Source organism: Schistocerca americana, chromosome 2, assembly GCF_021461395.2.
Source record: "Schistocerca americana isolate TAMUIC-IGC-003095 chromosome 2, iqSchAmer2.1, whole genome shotgun sequence".
NCBI lineage: Eukaryota > Metazoa > Arthropoda > Insecta > Orthoptera > Acrididae > Schistocerca > Schistocerca americana.
In genome coordinates this window covers 325,497,005-325,521,758 of record NC_060120.1, presented here as the reverse complement: position 1 = coordinate 325,521,758, position 24,754 = coordinate 325,497,005, and the positions used below count along the sequence as shown (strand labels likewise).

Below are 24,754 nucleotides of genomic sequence, written 5' to 3'. Positions count from 1 at the left end.
GCGGTTTGGGCTGGGGAGTGAATCAGTCTGATCCTATTTCACCCCCTTAGGGGTTGAATTGGCAAAAACAAAAATAAGCAACATATTGTAATGTTGTTGCATTAATTGGTTCTGAAATTGGTGCTGATATTCAAGACCATAAAAGTGGGTTAAAAGCTGTGAGCTATCTGAGGAAGTTAACCTTGCATTACTGAGCACCTGTTTCACCAGGTATCCAGTCTAGCTTACCAAATTCCCAACCAGACTAACATTAATTATAATCTTTTAGCACACATCTTACGATAACCAGTGATATATATATATATATATATATATATATATATATATATATATATATATATATATATAACCAAGTTGACCACGTGAAGCATGTGGTGTAAGCATCAAAGTAGCCCTCAGCTATAAATGTCCAAATATAAACTGGTTTATTTCTTTTTATTTAAATTGTCTTTATATATATATATATATATATATATATATATATATATATATATATATATATATACTGTCCAAATATAAACTGGTTTATTTCTTTTTATTTAAATAATAATAAATATTTGGACATTTATTTTAACATTGATCATTGTTCCGTTATAATTTCAGCATATCTAACTTGATTCATAACTAAACTGGTGCCTTATTTAGGATTGTGTAAATGTGAGTTTGTAATCTTACGGAACACATCAAATAGGGAGTCAAGATTGGGAGACTACATACAACACTGCATTCATAAAATAACACACGAAGAACGTTGAAACATATGCAAGAGGAAATTAACCACAACCAACCGATTCAATTTTCACCCAAAGATGTTACGTTCGTAGCGCAATCCTGTCCGTCATGAAATTACGACACACTGGTATACTAAATTCATACTAACTCTCTGTGAAATCTTCCCGCAAAGAATAGCTGAGGGCTACTTTGATGCTTACACCACATGCTTCACATGGCCAACTTGGTTTACGCAAAGAGTGTAACTCCACAATAATTTTGATAATTAAAATAAATTACATCGAAACGCAATTTACAAAAGAAAAACTTCGAACTGGTTACTATCGTCTTACTATTAACCTGATGGGTCAAACAATTGTATAAGCAAGTGGTACTGGTCTCACAACGTACACCTCACGTGGGTTGAACATAAAGAAAAGTTGCTATATTGAAAAGTATTGTCAAGACGAGACGTTATAATTTCATCCACATTCGCATTTAAGATTGATGATCTTAGTTAGAGTTACTGATGAACACGTGGTTCCACTTTACTCGCAAAGTAGTGACAAAGCAACTACCGGAAGACATTCTGAACTTCACACTCGAATTACACTGTGTTGCAATTTAAGATAACATTAGATATTTTAGAGCTAAACCTGAAATAAAGGTGATTAAATTTTCGGTTAGGCTGAACTTAAGAAATCCATTGTCCTACGGACTTAGCACACACGCGCTTAGCCAGAGATCTGACCACTTCAGATGCTCGGCGCGGACAGACTGCGGTGGGTCCCTCCTGAGGGGTGCCTCACAAATACCAACGGAAGTGACCAGAGAGGCAGCTTCCTATACCAACATGACAAGGGACGGACAGGACAATACTAAGAATATAAACCTCTCTGCTTTTAGAAACCGTAGCTACCTGTTCCGACGTTGGTCCTGCTGTTCTCTAGCAGACAGGCTTGTCTGCTACCATCAGGCATGCACAGAAGGGAAGGGGGATGACAGTATCTTATCGTATACAGTATATAAAAGAAAGCGGATGTAGATTCTGTATGAGACTGTGTGACATAAATTACATATAAACTGTGTTTTAAAGTGTAGTAGTGTGACAGATCGTTCTTGTTTATGTGTAAAAGTAACACGTTTCACTGCTCAGTCTCCTTCCAGATAGTCAGAAACACCACAGTAAATTTAGAAGAGGAATTTATGCCGTAAATGACAACAGATTTAAGAAATTAACATGAAAGGAATCCAACAGAGACCTTTCAATATTTTGATTTGTCTGACTGAAAAGCTAAATTTAAATTTTCATGGATTTAGCTTTAAAATGCTTTCATAATAAAGCCTTTTCATAGAAAGTCTCATCCCCTTAGGGATTCAATTTCCAAAAACAATGAAGCACGTATTTCTTAACCTGAAACTGAGAAATCAAATACCAATGTTCATAGATGTAGCTTTAAAAATACTTTAGTAGTTATTTAATAACGATATACCCTTTTGTTCAGAAAGAACAGAACATCTTGAACAACTAGAGATGGGACGTCTATATTCATAGGACACGTACATTAGTATGTTCTGCAGAAATTATTAGCATTTCAGTCACCTCGGTCCAGCATGTGTCTTGTTGCCTATTAGGCACAGGGTCGGCCATAGGCCCCGGAAACTTATTCCATGCGTGAAGGCATCGACGCGTATAAGGCGCGAATGGCGTTCATTGGTATAGCTAGCCATCCATGCTGCATTCATCTGTGGTGGTTGGCATTGGGCCACAGCGCTGCAGCTGCCTTTTCACCATATCCCACACATTTTCGATAGGCGGCAATTCTGGTGATCTGGCGGACATGTCAAAGGGCTGACATACTGTGACATCAAGAAGGCACGTGTTCATGTAGTGGCAACACGTGGTCGTGTATTGTCTTGCTGATAAATGGCGTCTGGGGGGTTGTGCAGAAAGGGTACAGCTGTGGGTCGTAGGATGTCATTCACTTAGGTCACACAGATCACAGTGCTCTGGACACGCACCAATTGTTATTTGTGGTTGTACCCAATAGCACACCACACAATAAGACCAGGCGTTGTATGTCTTGCACCAATGCATCACTGTGATGTTGCTCCCCCTGTCTCCGACAAACCAAAATCCGGCCATCATATTCAAACAAACAGAACCTGGATTCATCCAAAAACACTATCTGATGCCATTCCTGTCCCCAGTGACGCCTTTCCATACGCCATTGACGTTTTAACATGTTTCTGCAGGAGGAGAAGCGGACAACGTGCACGTAACTCATGCCATTATAAACGGCGACAGAATATCGCGATGTGTTTCACTTTTCCATTGTTGCGGCAGAACCGAGGTGGACGCAGATCTGTCCTGCAATGCCATTCGGATGTGTCGGTCTTCTTGGGGGGTGTCTGAATGATACGACATGACTCATGTCGTCCTTCCGTGAACCATAAAGGAAGAATGAATTGATTGTTGGTGTTAGCCGCCGAAGTGGCCGTGCGGTTCTAGGCGCTGCAGTCTGGAGCCGCGAGACCGCTACGGTCGCAGGTTCGACTCCTGCCTGGGGCATGGATGTGTGTGATGTCCTTAGGTTAGTTAGGTTTAACTAGTTCTAAGTTCTAGGGGACTAATGACCTCAGCAAAAAAATGGTTCAAATGGTTCTGAGCACTATGGGACTCAACTGACTTTTAGCGAGGTTCTGTTCTGAAATAATGTATCACTTCTTTGGGATGCCACTCGCGTATTTTAATATAGCCACACGAGAAGACTATATGATCTTAATTCAACACCTTCTGATAACAGCAAAGTACATGATCAAACACAATGTTTACGAAAATGTATCTTTACACTATTTGTGGCACGTGTCTGTGCCTCATGACTACTGGAGTGAATCTTTTAATACTGAATACTGACAAACACATCCTGCCACAGACAACATGACTGTACATCTCGACTGCCTAATCCAGAGTGACGAACAGGAACTTAAATAATAATTGGAAACACATCCTACGACAGACAACATGTCTGTTCTTCTCGACTGCCTAATGCAGAGAGACGAACAGGAACTTAAATAAAAACTGGAAACACATCCTACGACATACAACATGCCTGTCCTTCTCGACTGCCTAATCCAGAGTGACGAACAGCCCGCACCATACCAGAAAAGACGTGACCCGAACGCTTCGTCTGCAATTTCGTCAGTCTTTTGTTTTTGATTTAAATTGTTTTTAATAATTCTAAAATGACTGATTGATAGTCAGTTGTTGAGAGGTATTTCTATTAAAAAGTGAAGTCATTCCAATGAGTAGTTTAACTAATAATAATAAGTATACTTTAACGTTTTGGCGCCCTTGCTCCGAACACAGCAGCCAATCAAAGAGCAGTAGCATTATGCAGGCGGTCTTTCTCACGGGAGTGGAACCGAATCTTAACATCTGTCACAGGTACCTCACACCACATTTCGTCATCTGTATACTTCTTGCATCTCCACTGCTCTGGAAACAGCTTCTTGGAGCCTAATATGATGGCTGACTAAGCCAGAAATATTACAGTACACACCCTTTGCATTGCTGAAACACTTCGTACCACACGAGCAGCAATTTCCTGGATGGAAGCGTCACATTCTCTCATGCCAATAATGCACCCTCTCTCAAACCCACTGATGTGAGGGCACGGTTCGCTCATACGCCTGCGAAGTACCCTGCACGGCTGCTTAAGTCGGTTTATAGCAACAACGAGAGTGGTTAAATTTCCAAAAATGCTGAATCACGTATTTCTTTATTTCTGATCGAGAAACTAAATACCAGTTTCGCCTTTTATACGTAGAGACTATCTGACATGAGTGAAATGGTCAATATGTTTTTTAAATGTCGTTTTTCTCTATTAAATTCTTAGTGATACAACACTTTTAAAACAGTTTCATTTTCATTGATACATTTGAAGATGAGCGTCTGTATAATGCATAGTCGCGAATCTATGTTTCCTCTGTGTCAAATTTAAACCATTACAGCTTTCTGGTACGATGAGCCCGAATTCGTCGGTTGGCAGCTCCGAACCGGAGACAAATAAACACTCCCTTTCTCACATCACCCCTCACTGTAGGGACAATGATACTCTCTCGCATTCCTCCACCTGCACACCCTTGAGATAAAACACTAAGTTCAAATGGTCGTAGTGTAACAAATACACTACCGCTGATAACCCAATGAACGCGTGAACATCAGTATAAATTTGTGTAGAACTGTGAAGTGTACTCATCGCATTTACCAGTATTTATACCTTGCCCCAAAATGAACTGAAGAAATAATTTCTAAGAACAGACATTATTGTTGCGGTTGTTGTACGAGGAATTTTAGTTAATGGCTTGCCTCAAAAGCGTGTGTGATGCAGAAAGAGAGTTGTTTAGCCGTCTTGTTCGTGAGAGCGGGAATGTTGACTTGGCTCACATCGGTGCTGCCAACCGATAGGTGCGTACATTTCCTACGGAACGGAACTGGCGTCCGTCAGCCAACGGTTTGGATATAAGTATGTGCCAAATTTAAGTAAATATAAATGTCAAACTAAAACTAAATTTAGATACTGCATATTTTTCTTGTTTTTTGCTTCATTGTGCAGTTTTGGTCCTGTGACAGTTCATAAATGTACGCATTTTTAAGATAATTATGATAGTGCTTGGAAATTGAGGCTTTAATAATGAGCCTTCACGTATCCATGTTACTTCCGTGCGGTATTTACATTTTAGTGGTGCCTGACCGGTACAAGGCGCACGCACCAAAATTATGTTGGCAGTGCTGACAGAGAAATTAACACGACATGCGCATTTCCCCTTTCACAACCCCTCTCCTCGCCAAGTCCTTACTACTTCCCTTTTAACTATCCCTTAGACCAGGGCTTCCCAACCTTTTTAGCTGGTGGACCCCTGTTCCCAATGCTCCCCCCCCCCCCCCCCCCCGAAGTATCAATAGTCTTTGGTTTAGAGATGAATGAAAACAACTTGAAGGTCAAAAATCGACTTATGAAATAGGTAGTGCACTGACAAAGCAAGTTTAAATTATGCCTGGGGCCGCATACGTGCCAGCGAGTGCTGTGATTGGTCGACAAAGGTCGCTCCGCGCATGCGTTAAAGGTTTCAGCACATCTACCGCCGTGAGCCGACGCACAAACGACCCCCGTATTGTTGCGAAACAGTCGTTCAGAGAAGTCGCATTCTCCGGCACTAAACGTGTATGCGTTCACACTTAGGAACCGCAAAGGTTGCTTGGGAATACGACCTGAAGTAAAAGTACAAATTTCTTTTCACACGAAAAAAGGTGATGAATTTGATTTTCACATTTTTATTCAATAATTTTACTCATTATTTTACACGATTTGGTGAAGGGTGGCCCCGGACCCCCTAGAAAGAGCCGGCGGACCCCTAAGGGATCCGCGGACCACACGTTGGGAAGCCCTGCCCTAGACGATGAGCTAATCGGTCGCATTTTCAGGTGCTTCCTGTAGGTAATACAGTACAATTATTGAGAAGATAGTTTCCATTTTTGGCAGCAGAGGGGAGCGACAAACAAAAGTTTGGGAACCCATGATCTAGAGACACTATACTTGGCAATTTTGACATAAGAGATATAAGAAAGGGACGTTTTCTCTCTTTGTTTGTTTGAAAGAGCCCTTTTTTCGGTCCTCAACATACCGTCTGCATGAAATCCCTGCATCTGAAGTCTTTCATAGCATCCCGTTCATCATATATGGATATTTAATATCTTTGGCGTAAAATACCATATCGTTGCAATTTTGCGCGGTAGCGTAGTCAATTGTTTCCTCAACAGATCTTGGTGCGCGTTTTCTAGCGGATGACAGTGTGACAATGAATGAAGTAAGTTTGTCATATGAGCAAAGCAAGGCTCTATTGAAGTGGTACTAGAAGTACGAAAACAGGCATAATACAAACATCAAAAAAAGTTTTGCATCACCTCGGTTCCTCGCGTTCCGGAACCTGTACAGAAAATTGGAATAGAGATCAACACAAACATCATTTCCGCCCTTTTTATTGCTCATGAAAACCACACATTGCATTTTGTACCACCATACAGCGAGACATTCAGAGGTGGTGGTCCAGATTGCTGTACACACCAGTACCTCTAATACCCAGCAGCACGTCTTCTTGCATTGATGCATGCATGTATTCGACATAGCATTCTATCTACAAGTTCATCAAGGCACTGTTGGTCCAGATTGTCCCACGCCTCAACTACGATTCGGCGTAGATCCCGCAGAGTGGTTGGTGGGTCACATTGTCCATAAACAGCCCTTTTCAGTCTATCCCAGGCATGTCGATAGGGTTCTTGTCTGGAGAACATGCTGGCCACTCTAGTCGAGCGATGTCGTGTTCCTGAAGGAAGTCATTCACAGAATGTGTACGATGGGGGCTCGAATTGTCGTCCACGAAGACCAGTGCCTCGACAATATACTGCCGATATGGTTGCACTATCGGTCGGAGGATGGCATTCATGTATCGTACAGCCATTACCACGCTTTCCATGACCACCAGCGGTGTACGTCGGCACCACATAATGCCACTCCAAAACAGAAGGGAACCTCCACCTTACTGCACTCGCTGGACAGGCGTTCAGCTTGACCGGGTTGCCTCCAAATACGTCTCTGACGATTGTCTGGTTGAAGGCATATGCGACACTCATCGGTGAAGAGAACGTGATTGCAAACCTAAGTGGTCCATTCGGCATGTTGTTGAGCCATCTGTACCGCATTGCATGGTGTCGTGGCTGCAAAGATGGACCTCTCCATGGACGTCAGGAGTGAAGTTGCGCATCATGCAGCCTATTGCGCACAGTTTAAGTCGTAACACTACGTCCTGTGGCTACACGAAAAGCATTATTCAACATGATGGCGTTGCTGCCAGGATTCCTCCGAGCCGTAATCCGTACGCGGCGGTTATCCACTGCAGTAGTAGCCCTTGGGCGGCCTGAGCGAGGCATATCATCAACGGTTTCTGTCTCTCTGTATCTCCTCCATGTCCGAACAACATCGCTTTGGTTCACTCCGAGACGCCTGGACACTTCCCTTGTTGAGAGCCCTTCCTGGCACAAAGTAGCAATACGGACGCGATTGAGCCGCGGTATTGACCGTCTAGGCATGGTCGAACTACAGACAACACGAGTTGTGCACCTCCTTCCTGGTGGAATGACTGGAACTGATCGGCTGTCGGACACCTTCCGTCTAATAGGCACTGCTCATGCATGGTTGTTTACATCTTTGGACGGGTTTAATGACATCTCTGAACAGTCAGTGGGACTGTGTCTGTGATACAATATCCACAGTAAACGTCCATCTTCAGGAGTTCTGGGAACTGGGGTGATGCAAAACTTTTTGTGATATGTGTATGTACGGAATTCAGCCACCAATATGTACAACAATGTATCGTATTCGTGATTAATTTGAAGCCGACTGTGCTGTTCAGGATGTGCAAAAGAAAGGTCCAGCTTCCAGCGCTGCTGCGTTGCAACATCTTACTAGGTCGTCTCAAAGATCTGTGAAGCAGTGCGCACGTGAAAGTGGGGTAAACCGATCAAGCGTTTGACGAATTCTAAAGGCTGCAAATTGGAAAGTATACATTCCACGATCGCTGCACGCTGTAAACGAGGATGACCTGGATCGAAGGATGGACTACTGCGAATGGTTTGAAGGCATGCTTTGCGAGGGTGAACAGTTTGCAGGGATAGTGATCTAGGCTGACAAGGCACAATTCAAACCGAACGGTACAGTAAACAGCCAAAACTCTACAACTGTGTGTACTGGGCTTCTGAAAATCCTCACGTTCACATGGACAAACACGTTAATGTCTGGTGTGGTCCGTCATCGCTCGGCTTGATTGGCCCATTCTTCTTTGAAGGTACTGTAACTGGTGAGGTGTATCTTCATATGCTGCAAACATCGATTTTACCTGTCATCAGAGAGGTATTTGAAAGTGAAAGATTTTTACCTATGACAAGATGGTAGTCCGCCGCACTACCACAGAGATGTCAGAGGCTACTTGGATGTAAATCTATCTGGATGATGGATAGGTCGAAGAGAAGCTTTTCAGTACCCACCACGGCCTCCAGACCTCATACCTCTTGACTTTTACCCATGGGGGACCCAGAAAAATGGAGTTTATCAACAGAAGCCAGCTGCAGTGAACGAGCTACGAGAAACCACCGAGCGACTATCACACCAGCAACACTGACAACCACAGTTCAGTCAAAAGTTCAGTGGCATCTACGTTGTTTGCCTGCTAAGGGCGTCACTGTGAACACAAAAAATAACCTTTCTCCTGTGAAAGGATTGTAAGGGTATGTCAGTTTGTTCCATTAACAATGACTGTCAAAAAGTGTCTACATTTTTCTGGACTCCTCAGTATTTCTGATTTCTGAATTGCCTTTAGAACTTCAAATACATTTGGCTGTCAGAAAGAAACTTTGACCTGTTGTTGGCGTCAGTATCAATCAATTTATTGGTTACGACACACTGCCGGTCCATGTAACAAAGCAACATTTCCTTGTACCATTCTACCCTCTTTTCATGAACCGGTAAGTCAATAATAATAACTTTACCACTCTGGTAATACTTATTTAAATCTGTGAATTTCCGTAAAATATAGTCCAAAAATATATAAAATAATTTCAAAAAATTGTCATTGACGGATGGATGAATTTCATCTGCCGCAGCCAACCTCTCCTCTAGGTATTTACAATCAAAACAGAGACGCAAAACATTCCACTGTTCTAAAATTCTCGCTACAACGGCACATAAAGATAGCCATCTTGTCTGTGATGGATTGCAACAATTTATGAATTTAATATCTAAAAACTTTTGAAATTATGTCTCACAATACTAGCTCTAAAGTAATTATGAATGTTCCTAGCTAGGTCTTTACAACGTCTGGGAAGGCATTTACAAGTTTCACTGGCACACACACGAAGTGAGTGACATATACAGCTGAGAATAATTAGTCCAGGACATTTTTCAGTTAAACGAGTAGATAAAGAGTTTCTTGACCACAGCATAGAATTACAGCCATCACAAACAACTCCTATAATATTGTTTCAAAAACACAGTACTCAGAAAATGAAAGCAACAGTTTAGAATAAAGGTTTTTACTTGTTGCACCTTCGTTTGTCTTGTCATATTCACCCTGCTTAAAAACATTACACAGATTCCAAAATTTATTTTCAATTTTATTTGTGTCTTTATCAAAATATCTAACCACGACACACGACTTATGTCTGTTGACTCATCAGTAAGAACAATGAATTTTGTACGTCTCAGTTTTAAGTTCGTTTTTGTGGCTTTCACCTATCACGTTGTTTTCGAACTGGGAACATTAAGTGCGATGCAAATGTAAAACGTCGATGATTTTAGAATCAGGAAAGAAACTCTTAACTACACCCTTCAGGTGATCTACAACATTGAAAGGATGAGTGTGTCTTGCCACGAATTCTGCCAATTTAATTTCAGCAATGTGAGCCTTATTATTTAAAGACGCATCAGTTGTAGTTGATTTCGCAAATGTACTCAAAATTTTCTGGTTTTTAAATGGCACGATATTCACTTTTAGAACGTTTTTAACAAATCCCAATTCAGACACAGAAGTTACAGTACAGATTTTACACCTATAACTTTCAGAGCTCGATTCATTAGCGAACAACCAACCTTTAAATTCAGGATTAGCTTCCCAGACTTTTCTATATTTTTATTTCTGTCTCTTACATTTAAACACACCCACTATAAGTTCTTGGGAGTACTAGGACCACTATCACTGCCTTCTGTTGCCATTGACAAAATTCTGCACTACTAAGCACCTTACAAATCACTCACTGTCCTCACCTCAGCCAACAAGTTAACTATGATCGTTTTCACTCAGGTATGAGCACCGTGCAGTATGCAAAGCAGTCAATAGGATGAATTCCCCAGGGGATTCATTTCGGGGAATCCCACGGTTGGACAGACTGGCATGTATGCTGCTCAAAATCGTATCTGTGAAGTATAGTATCAAAAATTAAATAAACCATAAAAATTAAAGTACTAAAGAAGGTGAAAACCTGACAATAGTAAACACTTCAAAAGTATATGCAATAGATCCAAAGGGTTGTTTGTATGTTTGTGCACGATCTTAAACTATTGTACATGTACGATCCAGATTGTACAGTTGGCAGCACTGGCTGCGTGAGTTACGTGTCACGTGATTGTTTGAACAAGCTCAATACTGTATCGAACACTGTGGCGCATCGGAAAATCTCGAGTCTGTTACAACATGAGTATCATTGGCCCAGCCCTGTTTTCTTCACACTGTTCATGTGTCCGAACCACGAAAGCCATCACCCTGAAGTGTCATCTATTTTAATATACTTTACATACACTGGGCTGAGCTGACAAAATCATAGGATATCTCATAACATTGTATCGAGCTTTCTTTTGCCTGGCGTAGTGCAGTAACTCGACATGGCATGGACTCAACGAGTCGTTGGAAGTCCCGTGCAGGAATATTGAGTCATGCTGCATCTATAGCCGTCCATAATTGCGAAAGGGTTACCAATGTTGGATTATGTGCACGAAATGACCTCTCGATTATGTCCCATAAATGTTCGATGGGATTCATGTCTTGCACTCTGGGTGGTCAAATCATTCCCTCGAATTGTCCAGAATGTTCTTCAGTTGTGAACAGTTGTAGCCCAGTGACATGGCGCATTGTTATCCATAAAAATTTCATCAGTTTTGACAACATGAAGTCCATGAATGGCTGCAAATGGTCTCCAAGTAGCTGAACATAACCATTTCCAGTCAATGATAGGTTCAGTTGGATCAGAAAAGCTCAGTCAATGATCGGTTTAGTTGGACCAGAAAACACGGTCTATTTCATGTAAACCCAGCCCACAGCATTATGAAACCACCACAGCTGCATAGTGCTTTGTTGACAATTTGAGTCCATGGTTTCGTGGGGTCTGTGCCACACTTGAACCCTACCATCAGCTCTTACCAACTGGAACTGGGACTCACCTGACCAGGCCATAGTTTTCCAGTTGCCTAGGGCCCAACCAATATTGTACAAACCTAGGAGAGTTTTGTCATGCTGTTAGCAAAACCATTCACTTCGGTAGTCTTCTGCCATAGACCATGAACGCCAAATTTCGCCACACTGCCCTAATGGATACATCCGTTGAATGTCCCACACTGCGGTTATTTCATGCAGTGTTACTTGTCTGTTAACACTGACAACGCTGTGCAAATGACGCTGCTCTTGGTCATTAAATGAATGCTTTCGGCCACTGCGTTGTCTGTGGTGAGAGGTCATGAAATTTGTGTTCTCTTCACACTCTTGACACTGAGAATCTGGCAGTATTGAATTCTCTAACGATTTCTGAAACGGAACATTCCATGCGTCTATCTCCCATTACTATTTTGTGTCCAAAGTCTGTTAATTCCTGTTGTGCGGCCATCATCACATTGGAAACTTTTTCACCTGAATTATCTAAGTACAAATGACAGCTCCGCCAATGCATTGCGCTTTTATACCTTGTGTATGCGATGCTACCACCTTCTGTATATGTGCATATCACTATGCTATGACTTTTGTCACTTCAGTGTATGAAACACCGTCTACAAAACAGTTATTGACTTTCATACTTTAGTTATGTCATCAAAAATATACTGTGCTGTTCTTTGAAATGATTTGGTATGAACACATCCCGCAACCTCCGATCTGGTAGATACATTGTGCAAACAATTTAATATGTTACCAAATTGGGACATTTTTCTTACATTTGCCACGTTTGATATGAATGAGAAGGTATTGTAAAGAAACATTCTTGTACTTGCTGCTTTAAAGTGTCTTATTTGAGCACAAAATATTTTGCGTAATTTTATATTATGTGCACACTTTTACGTGGCAGCTTTAGGTGGGGAGAGTATTTTGAACTATGGTTGCGTAAGATATTGGTAGAGGTCGGGTTACCGAATGCTGCCCTTGTCCATGATGGGGTTCAAGTACGACATTTTATAGCACCAGAAGGGATCAGCATTCCCTGTGACCATTATATCAGTTCTGCTTTTGGAGGAGCACAGAATGCGGACATAGGCTGTCAGCCCTGCAAGATGGAGGCGAGATCTGTCCCCTCACTCTGCTCCTCCTCTGTCAAGTGTTGCCCATTGATTACACTCATAGCCAGCTGCCATGTCATAGTGCCCAAACCTCCTTATGAAAGTTTGTCAACAATTTCTGAGCAATGGAATATATTCTGTCCATCAGTTGTTTCATTTATCATCTTAAAATAGTCGTCGATAGTAGTGTATGTGACGATTTCTATGTTAACTGCCTTTTCTGCTGATGATGATGTTTGGTTTGTGGGGTGCTCAATTGCACAGTTATCAGCTCCCATACAAATTCCAATCTTTACACAGTCCAATCTCACCACTTTCACAGATGATGATGAAATGATGAGGACAATACGAACACCCAGTCCCCGGGCGGAGAAAATCGCCAACCCAGCCGGGAATCAAATCCGGGGCCCCGCTATTCAGAGGCAGCAATGCTAGCCACTAGACCTCAAGCTGCGGACCCTTTTCTGGTGAGATTATTGTTGTACTATTTGTTCATGTTGTGTTGGCATCAGTGGTAGTGTTGTTGAGACTCCTATATGCAGCATTGCTGTGTACAAATTTGGTGAACCGTCAATATCACAGCCAGTCATTAACAGTTATGTGGCATTCGAATTATTTAAAATGCCAAAAAAGCATAAATTTCTGTTTGGAATGTTTAAGATACCAAATTTTACAATCTCTCAGAACATTGTTTTACGGACACACACATATATCAGTTCTCATTTTTCAGCCTTGTACAGATACATTTACGTAACTTGAGAAGTAGACTTGATAACTGATCCTGGTTGGGCACTAGACTGTTAAAGTACTTTTATGATCAGTATCGTGTAGTAAGGTTGTGATAAAAAATAAGTTTTTCCAACTATATAAGTAAGAACAACCCTCATGATTTCCATGTGCATTCACAGAAACATCTCTCATGTTTGTTGGTATTTGTTAATGTAAGGAAAGGCAATGTTTACTAATGTGGAACTGTTCAAAAAATTTTGAACTAGCTCTATGTCATTTTATAATTAACATTAACAAACAACTGACTCAGAGACGAAGATATTTCTCACCCCAGAGTCTCCCTTTCACTGATAATTGCACAATACAGGTTTGTAGTATTTTGTGAGACCCATGTACAAGATTAATTAACAAACTTTTATAAGTGCAAAACATTTGAAACCATTTCAAATGTTATTCTACCCACTTACATTGCAGTAGAGAGATTCCCACAGATTTTTTTTTTTCTTCCATGTTTTTTTTAATCATGTTAATGTATTTTCTTTAAAAAGTATGTTTCCTTTGTTCTTATGTACAGCTCTCCAGTAAAGTCCATTTCAAGCGTTTGCTTGCACAATTGTGTCAGTAATGTTGTCCTAAAATTATAGCCAGGTAGTAGACCTAACTCCAAAGGAAAGTGTACAAGTTCAAGCAACACAGGCAATTCAGATGTTGTGACAAATTCTTCTTTCTTCTATGAGTGTTTTCTGTATGTATAGTGTTTTACAAAAAATTGGAACATTCTCTGTTACTATTTTATTTTACATAATTTAAGCATCAAGTGTGAGAATTATTGCATAATCAGCTTAACAGCTCATGCAGTGAAGTTGCTGATAAGAATAATATACAGAAGACTGAAAAAGGAAATTGAGAATCTGTTGGACAAAAATTTGTTCGGCTTTAGGAGAGGTATAGACACCAGAGAGGCAGTTCTTAATAATAAAAGCAAAACTGAAGAAAAATCAAAACATGTTCGTTGGATTTGTTGACCTGGAAAAAGTGTTCAACAATGTAAAATTGTGCAAGATAATGGAAATTCTGAATAAAATAGGGGTAAGCTACAGAGAAAGACTGGTAATATACAACATGTAAAAGAACCAAGAGGGAACAATGAGAATGGAAGGCCAAGAAAGAAGTGCTCAGATTAAAAGTGGTGTAAGACAGGGATGTAGACTTTCGCCCCTACTGTTCGATCTGTACATGCAAGAAGCAATGACAGAAATAAAAGAAAGGTTCAAGAGTGGGATTAAAATTCAAGGTGAAAGTATATCAATGATAACATTTGCTCATGACATTGCTATCTGCAGTGAAAGTGAAGACCAATTACAGGATCTGTTGAATGGAATGAACAGTCTAATGAGTTCAGAATACTGATTGAGAGTAAACCAAAGAAAGCTGAAAGTAATGAGAAGTGTCAGAAATGAGAATAGGCAGCAAAATAACCCATGACAAGCAGAGCAAGGAGGACTAATGAGCTGAGAAGTGAGGAGTTTCCCCGCAGAATCAGTGAGGAAACGAATATGTGAAAACACTGACAAGAAGAAGGTATGGTGTGATAGGACATCTGATAAGACATCAGGGAATAACTGTCATCATACTAGAGGGAGCTATAGAGTATAAAAACTTCAGAGAAAGACAGAGATTGGAATACATCCAGCAAATAATTGAAGATGTAGGTTGCAAGTGCTACTCTGAGATGAAAAGGTTGCCTCAGGAGAGGAATTCATAGAAATGGCTTTAAGAGATGACTCTAAGAGTATTCTGCAACCCATTAGGGACTGAGGACAAGAGTAGACACACAGCACACACAGAGGAGTTTATGCAGTCACTTGTCCCATGTTCCATATGTGAAACTGACAGGAAGAAGCCTAATAATTGGTACAATGGGAAGTACTCTTTGCTATGCATTCCAACCAGTGTTTTGTAGAGTATGTGCATAGACATAAGTGTTTTTTGTCTCATACATATTTATATTAACAGCAGTGATATTTCAATAAAGTGATGAAATCTGCAAAAGGTTGTTGGAGCTATGGTCATTTGTGGCATATAGTCATCTAGCTGCCTTAATTTCTTTGTGATACTGGTCATAGGAGTGGAAACACCACATAATTATTCAGACTACAATAAATGTGATTTAAAAGTGGGAATTACATGCAGCTTTAAGTTCATTTGTCAAATACAACTTCTGAATATAACATTTAATGTGAATAAGATACATTTGTTTCAACTGCACATTAATACATGGGTTACAGAGTATCCAACAAACAACAATACATACATAAACATAGAATATATTTCTTCTCTCATGCAGCTGCATTTAGAACTAGTCTATCATTTCTGCTGTATAAAATATTTGTAATAATAAATAGAACAGCAAACTTTATGAAAAATAAGTCCTTGAGATTAGGAGAACTATTTGAACTCACAAATACTTGCTTTATAAAATGCTGACATAATGCTTGAGTGATATATAGATTTGACATTTGTAGAAAGTAACTTTTTATCCTGCTGCAGTATGAAAATCTTTGATTGCATGTCCTAACTTTTACACATAATTAGGTGGAATGATAATGCAAGTATATATTAGAGGAGAAAATCTTTTTTACTATCAAAGAAAAGAGCACTAACACATGTGTTTGAAGATAATATGAGTGAAAGAGAAACTTTCTCTTATAGTTTCACTGTGGTAAACAGTACACAAGATGCTCCAACTTCAGATTCTTGAAAAGAAATGAAATGATCAAATGTGGGTGCTCTAATTCCTTCAAACACTAAAACACTATACAAATATCCAGATGAAGTGCATAAATGTTTTGTTTCCAGATCACAATGGCACACATTGGCAGAGTTGAACATGGATACAAGAATTGGTAATATAAAATTGGACCCCTAATTCTTCATACAAGTGACAGACAATTATTTTTATGTATGTTCATTGTCTGATGGCCCATACTTAGCCAGGCACCTCAAATTACACAATGCCAATATGTATTTATTACAATAATGCATTTATGTGTTTGACATATATAAAAATACACATGTATATGTTTTATTCCTTGCTTAAGGAACCTCAATTTTTGTCAGTTTACAATAATACAAACATGCAAGATATAGTTTTCTTCTTTTTCTCTGTGAAAAACATAATTACTATTTAAGTACTGCTGAATAATTTTTCCTTGTCTCCAAGGTTACTTATGTCTATTATTTTATTTAAGTGACTGCTGTAAGTTGAGAAGGCCTATTCGTAGTTCTGGTATTTACTAAATTAAAACTAAGAAAAAATAATAGTATACATGATACAGAATATGAAGGATAAAATCTATACACTTTCTTTGGTGATATCTTGTTATCTGTATGTAAGAATCATGAAGAAGGAAAACTTCTGTTGTCAACAAATTGTGGTTGAAGCAGCTGTAGAATCAATTAAAGAATAAATAAGTGAAATTCATCATTTATCTTCCCTTCGTGGCAAAAAGAATGGATGCGTGCAGATAAAACTAGAAATGGCAAAAAGGGTGCACTGTTACAATACACAGTGATAGTGAAACCATATAGACCTAAGACAGTTCCAAATTAATCTGTTTCATCCATAAGCAAATAATGTGAACTGAAAACAGTATTCAGCAGGAATTCAGCTGTTATTTTTACCCAGCTGTGGAAGAAAAGAACAGTGAATATTTATATCAAAAAAAGAAACAAAATAAATGTGTCTCCAGATATATAGAAACAAATGGGTAAATGAATTACACTATAGCAGAAAGCAGGCGAGACACAATAGTAAAGAAAATGGGAAGGAGCAACAGTAGCATGTAAAGAGAGACATATTGTTGACAATGTGTTCAATTATATCAGTAAGTAAACTGGTGAGATTGGTTAGGCCCTTTATGCTGATGAGAAAAATGAATGGTGAAAGGACAAACATTTTTCTAAATTTAAAATAACCAATGAATTCTGTGGTATACATACATCTCTCTTAATTTCATCATTTCTGCCACAGTCCTACTTCATATCAAACATTGCATACCGTATTGTTTATTAAACCAGAAACATGAAACTGTGAGTGCATCTCCAATTCAGAGTTTCGGCAAGTAGGGGGACAGTTTGCTCCCACATGTTCTAAACATTGAATCTGCATGAGTAAATTGCTTTTCAACCAACAGTAGTGTGACAATGGTATCATTATAGAAAATTAGTTACTCTAGAACAACAAGGCTTTTGTTTATTTCATTTTTTGAGACACCGTTAAAACAAAGTTTTTATTGGAGCTTACCTACAGTTCATCTCTCATGTTGCATCATCTATCAACTGTCAGAGGCATTAGTATTATACATTATTAATCAGCTACTCAAATTGTGCACAGATGGATATCATAATATCAAGATAAAAGTGTACTTCTGTTTTCAATTATGATGCACAAAGATGCCATAGCCAATGGTTGTGCAATTGTCTGTGTGGTATTTGTGATACATCAAATTTTTTTGACAGTTAACTGTTTAATGCACTATTCTGATAAACTGTAATGTTACTTCATGAACATAAATTTTCTAACATTGTGTCACAAAGCAGTTTCATAAATGTGAGTCACTGAGATATTCAGCAATAATTACAACTTTAAATGCATAAATTATTATTAGCAATGCCACAGGTACAGCTAAATGCCCGTTTGGCCTCTTCTGAAGCCTTCGTGACTAATGCAGTCATCAGATACCTCAAACTGCGGTCGTAAGTGCTGGTAGGTGCCTGAAAAAGTTGAGGCCATTCCTGCCACAGTGTGTCCATAAACCTACAAAAAATAAATGTCAGTTATAAGCATTGCACATTCATATATTATTATAATTGCTACTGCTACTGCTACAATACTACACTCATGAGCAATTGAATTAGGCATAGCTGCTGTATTGGAAAGAGTGCATTCCTGTCACCATGGTGAATGGAGTAACCAATTATGTCATGAGACCAGGAAGTCACAGGGCATTTTACTGGCCATCAGTGTAACTGTCAGATACAGAAGGCAGGACAGAATGTGAGACATCACTGCATTGGATTGTGAACAATTTATGGGTGCCCTATGCATTGGACACTCCATCTTCAATGTTATGCAGGCAGTTTGGCTTTCACATGACACCATGCCACAGGTGTACAGTGGCACTTTGATTAGGAAAAGTGTCACTGCCAGAGTCAGCTACTACTGGAACAGTGTGTCGATGACAGGAGTTGTGGATTGTCACAAAGAATAGACGAGACTTAGTGTGACAGATTGAAGGCCAGGTAAAAAAAAATGCAATGCACAGCCGTAACATCCAGAAACAATGCTTCACTGTGAGGTGCAGAAACCCAGAAGCCACTGTTTCACACATGTGCCTCTGTTCACAACATATCATTACACAGCGATTCTCATAGTATATCAACCAGTGGATACTCAAAAGATGGAAAAAGGTCACCTAAACTGATAAATTATGGGACACATGGGTGAAAGGTGACGGCAGGGCATCATTCCCAAACTATGTTCTGTGGAACACTGGTGTCCTATAGGAAGTGAATATGTGCTCCGTGAAAAATTATTAATAACATATCATTTTTTTCCAAAATTTTGACAATACTATTTTTTAAAAATGTTATTATGTTTTCAGCGTTATTAGTTATGATTTCAAATAGAAGTAATCATTGAATGAAACAAGTTTTGTTATTGTTTAAAATTTTATTAACCTTCAAAATAAACAAGGTGTTCCAACAAAGTACCGTTAGAAGAAAAATTTGAGAACCCTTCATATATCATAAAGCAAAAAAACTATAGATTGTCAGCCTCTTCTCTGAAATGTACTAAATATTCATCAAAATTATGACCAGTCATACAGAAAAAAATTTGATTTTAGTCAGGTAAATAAACAAGCTCTCTTAAGGTGCAGATATACACAATAGAGTGTTTCCATCACAAATGAAATTATAGAGCGATGCACTGAGTACAAATTAATGCATTCTCTTGGATTTGTAAATTTTGAGACAGGTTTAGACTTGCTTTCAGCACAATCTTTGCTGACAGTCCTTCAGAAACAGGGCATTTATTATGTAGGTATGCTGAACAGTGTATACGCCAATGCTACAGATGAGGAAAGACTTCATCAGGAAAGAGAGAAGTTCAGAACTGACAGTGTGGTCATGCAAGGAGATTCCACATCATCAAAGCTGTTCTCAGCAAACCTAGAGGAAGTTTTGCTACCCTTAAACTAGTAAATGAATGACTATGTTTTACTGGAACATATCTGAACCACCTTCATTTTGTTGATGTCACTATACTCTAGAGCAGATGACTTAGTATCGAATGGAAGGACTTAATCGAGTAAGTTTGTATATAGTCTTGAAAATCATTTACCATAAGAATGAGATAATTTGTACTTAATGTACTGATACTGAAAAGAAACATTCAAATTAGCTATTAAGTAATAGGACCAGTGGATGAATTGTTATATTTAGAGCTAAGGAAGATGTGAGAACTCTGCCAGCAACAGTGGCTGCTGCAAAGAGGAAACTCTCTGATTAGCAACAGCGACCTCATGTGGGATATCTGAAGACCTATGATTCAGTGTGCTTTATGTCTGCTGTGAACTTAGACATGTATTCATCCTGTGTCAGTTATGGAATGAAGTTGGGGTTGTTTTGGGGAAGGAGACCAGACAGCGAGGTCATCGGTCTCATCGGATTAGGGAAGGACGGGCAAGGAAGTCGGCCGTGCCCTTTGAAAGGAACCATCCCGGCATTTGCCTGGAGCGATTTAGGGAAATCACGGAAAACCTAAATCAGGATGGCCGGACGCGGGATTGAACCGTCGTCCTCCCGAATGCGAGTCCAGTGTTTAACCACTGCGCCACCTCGCTCGGTATGGAATGAAGTGCATGTTATACATAACTGTGTCATTACTATGAATTACCTTTTTCCCATACTGGTGTAAAGTCTACATTGGTGATCTGCAATGACTACATACAGCTCAATCAAATGCTTCTACATTCCCAGTTCATGCACTGAGCATCGAAATTCCTACAACAAGACAGTGAGTTTTGTACAAATGTATTTAGTGCTTCACAGTGAAATACTCAACAACCTACACTGGTGCGACAGGAAAACGATCACTCACAATGCAGTGTCACTTGTGCTGATGAAGCTTCCTAAGGTACCGAACAATGTATCTCCACAGGCAGTCTATTGGGCGATTTTGTTCTAGACATTACTTCACACACATATAATTCCAACAGAGTGCACCAGCTTCTTGGACATGAAAAGTCTTGAATGTGGGGCATTTTCCAGACATTGCTACTGAACTTTCACCCCTTTTCTCTCTGCATATGGATACTTTGAACTCATTTGTTGAGACCTCCACCCCCTCCAAGACATAACTTTACCATCTGCACAACTGTGTGCCAATGACTCCATCCCCATTTTGGTTCACAACTTAGGCTGCATCCATTCTGCCCAGATCAAGGTGTGATGGGGTTTGTGATCACTGTGTGTATGCTGGCCACCCACAGCCTCTTGGTCTACAGTGCAAAATTTGTCACTTTGGTCAGCAATCTTGGTGAACATGCTTGACATAATTGGTAATATTATTCTAGCTCCCCAGATATCAATAAATACTATAAACTTTCACACAACTGGCAACTGTGCCTTGTGTGCACTGACATGCCTGTATGGGGACAACTCTGCTGGTTCCACTCACAGTTTATCAACATGGTGTGCAACTGCCCTCTTGAAATGAATCACTTCACTTTTGCAATTTAACTGGTCACTATGAGAAACATGTAGATTTTTTTGTTATTCTCCCAGGGGAGAAACAACCGTATTTACTCCCAAATGCCAAAAAAATATGGTTCACAGCATATTTGCCCTAGATGCCTTAATTGTTTCATTTCCAGTGGGCACTTAGGCAAACCACTTGCTGGATTACTCTATAAAGGAACTAATATGTAATAATAATAATAATAATAATAATAGTTTTATTCAACATCGAATGGTACACTGCACATGTACAAAGAAACAGTAATGATTAAAGTTATTTGTACAAAACACAAGACACATTCTTCTGAATATGTCATTAATTTACTACAAAATTACAATAAGGTGTTTACTTATTTCTATTCACATAATTTCACAGAGCATTTGTTGTTCTTCATATAAGTATGGTACTCTTCTAATGTGTAGAAAGGGTGTTTTACTAAAAATTTCTTAAGCTGATGTTTCAGTTTAATTGTAGAAAGAGCCATGACTGCTCTAGGCAGTGCATTAGCTAATTTTATACCTGCATACTGAGGCCCCTTTTCGTAAAGTGCTGTTATGTGGCTGCCAATGTAAAATCTTTCTTTATTTCTAGTATTGTACTGGTGGAAATCTGAATAAGTGTTTGTGTGCAGTCTTTTCACAAGCAATATGGCTTTTAAAATGAATGTGTTTATAACAGTTAACACCTCTGTTTCTGGAAACAAGTTGCGACAAGATTCCCTATATTTTGCTCCACAGATTATTCTCACACCCCTTTTTTGAAGAATGAGTAGTTTATCTAGATTAGCTTTGGTTGTTGCCCCCCAAATTTCAATACCGTAGTTCAAGTGAGAGGAGAAAAGAGCATGGTATGCAGTCTTTAGGACTACAGTGTCTCTACAGAACTTGCTAATAGTACTGATTGCAAATATATTTTTTGACAACTTAGTTGCTAGAGAGTCAATATGTGTGTCCCATTTCAGGTTGCTTTGGATTGTTACGCCAAGGAATTTTACACTAGACTCTTTCTTTACCAATTCGTTGGGTGCTTACATTTAACTGGCTTTCATTAAAAAACTGAACAATTTCTTTTGTCACATTATTGCACTCGGCCTCTAGTTCATTACATGATCCCTTTTTACATACAACGGACGTGTCATCGGCATACAGAACAATTTTGGAATTTATAGTACAGTATTTAATATCATTTACATAGATCAAGAACAGAAGGGGGGCCAATACCGAGCCCTGGGGCACCCCATATTTTATGCAAGTGATCTCTGATTTGTAGACACCACTTTCCGTTTTAAGTAACACTTTATTAGGTCATAAGCAGTGCCTCTAATGCCCATGTTCCATAGCTTGTCTAATAGGATGTCAACGTTCACACAATCAAAGGCTTTTTCCAGGTCTAGGTATATACCTGCCACATGTTCCTTGCTTTCGATACCCCCTAACACCTCTTCAATTAGTTGAGCAGCTGCAGTGCTAGTTGATTTACCTTTTACGAATCCATTTTGATTTTCGAACATCAGGTTGTGTTTGTTAAGAAAGTTTATAATCCTGTTGTATATAACTTTATCAACTATTTTGGAAAAGACAGGAAGGATTGAGACTGGTCTGTAGTTTTCTATTTTGTTGTTGTCACCTTTCTTAAAAATGGGTGTTACCTGTGCTATTTTTAGTCTGTCTGGAAAGGTGCCTGATTCTACACTCCTGGAAATTGAAATAAGAACACAGTGAATTCATTGTCCCAGGAAGGGGAAACTTTATTGACACATTCCTGGGGTCAGATACATCACATGATCACACTGACAGAACCACAGGCACATAGACACAGGCAACAGAGCATGCACAATGTCGGCACTAGTACAGTGTATATCCAGATTTCGCAGCAATGCAGGCTGCTATTCTCCCATGGAGATGATCGTAGAGATGCTGGATGTAGTCCTGTGGAACGGCTTGCCATGCCATTTCCACCTGGCGCCTCAGTTGGACCAGCGTTCGTGCTGGACGTGCAGACCGCGTGAGACGACGCTTCATCCAGTCCCAAACATGCTCAATGGGGGACAGATCCGGAGATCTTGCTGGCCAGGGTAGTTGACTTACACCTTCTAGAGCACGTTGGGTGGCACGGGATACATGCGGACGTGCATTGTCCTGTTGGAACAGCAAGTTCCCTTGCCGGTCTAGGAATGGTAGAACGATGGGTTCGATGACGGTTTGGATGTACCGTGCACTATTCAGTGTCCCCTCGACGATCACCAGTGGTGTACGGCCAGTGTAGGAGATCGCTCCCCACACCATGATGCCGGGTGTTGGCCCTGTGTGCCTCGGTCGTATGCAGTCCTGATTGTGGCGCTCACCTGCACGGCGCCAAACACGCATAGACCATCATTGGGACCAAGGCAGAAGCGACTCTCATCGCTGAAGACGACACGTCTCCATTCGTCCCTCCATTCACGCCTGTCGCGACACCACTGGAGGCGGGCTGCACGATGTTGGGGCGTGAGCGGAAGACGGCCTAACGGTGTGCGGGACCGTAGCCCAGCTTCATGGAGACGGTTGCGAATGGTCCTCGCCGATACCCCAGGAGCAACAGTGTCCCTAATTTGCTGGGAAGTGGCGGTGCGGTCCCCTACGGCACTGCGTAGGATCCTACGGTCTTGGCGTGCATCCGTGCGTCGCTGCGGTCCGGTCCCAGGTCGACGGGCACGTGCACCTTCCGCCGACCACTGGCGACAACATCGATGTACTGTGGAGACCTCACGCCCCACGCGTTGAGCAATTCGGCGGTACGTCCACCCGGCCTCCCGCATGCCCACTATACGCCCTCGCTCAAAGTCCGTCAACTGCACATACGGTTCACGTCCACGCTGTCGCGGCATGCTACCAGTGTTAAAGACTGCGATGGAGCTCCGTATGCCACGGCAAACTGGCTGACACTGACGGCGGCGGTGCACAAATGCTGCGCAGCTAGCGCCATTCGACGGCCAACACCGCGGTTCCTGGTGTGTCCGCTGTGCCGTGCGTGTGATCATTGCTTGTACAGCCCTCTCGCAGTGTCCGGAGCAAGTATGGTGGGTCTGACACACCGGTGTCAATGTGTTCTCTTTTCCATTTCCAGGAGTGTATTATATTATTGACTGCTGCAGACAGAGGTACAGAGACATTTTGGCTACAGGCTTTTAAAACATTAGTATTTAGGCCATCATGCCCAGCTGATTTAGAGGGTTTTAGAGAGCTAATGATGCCCATTATTTCTGCACAGTTTGTGGGGGCTAGATATATACTATGGTCACATGTATTACCTTTAAAACTGTAGTGCATGTTTTTATGTTTGTCATTTATGGCTTCCCCTACGGAAGAAAAATATTCATTAA

At 40.4% G+C, this 24,754-nt stretch overlaps 1 protein-coding gene across 3 annotated transcripts in view; it reads right to left on the bottom strand.

The window, feature by feature from the left end:
• Window positions 1–15,833: 15,833 nt before the first annotated feature.
• Window positions 15,834–24,754, bottom strand: part of LOC124595638 (acyl-CoA Delta-9 desaturase-like) — a 666,968-nt gene continuing 658,047 nt past the window's right edge. For all 3 annotated transcript variants that reach the window (XM_047134467.1, XM_047134466.1, XM_047134469.1), the window contains one exon: window positions 15,834–18,408. The gene's annotated coding sequence lies outside the window, so the exon portion shown is untranslated. The remainder of the gene's footprint in view (window positions 18,409–24,754) is intronic.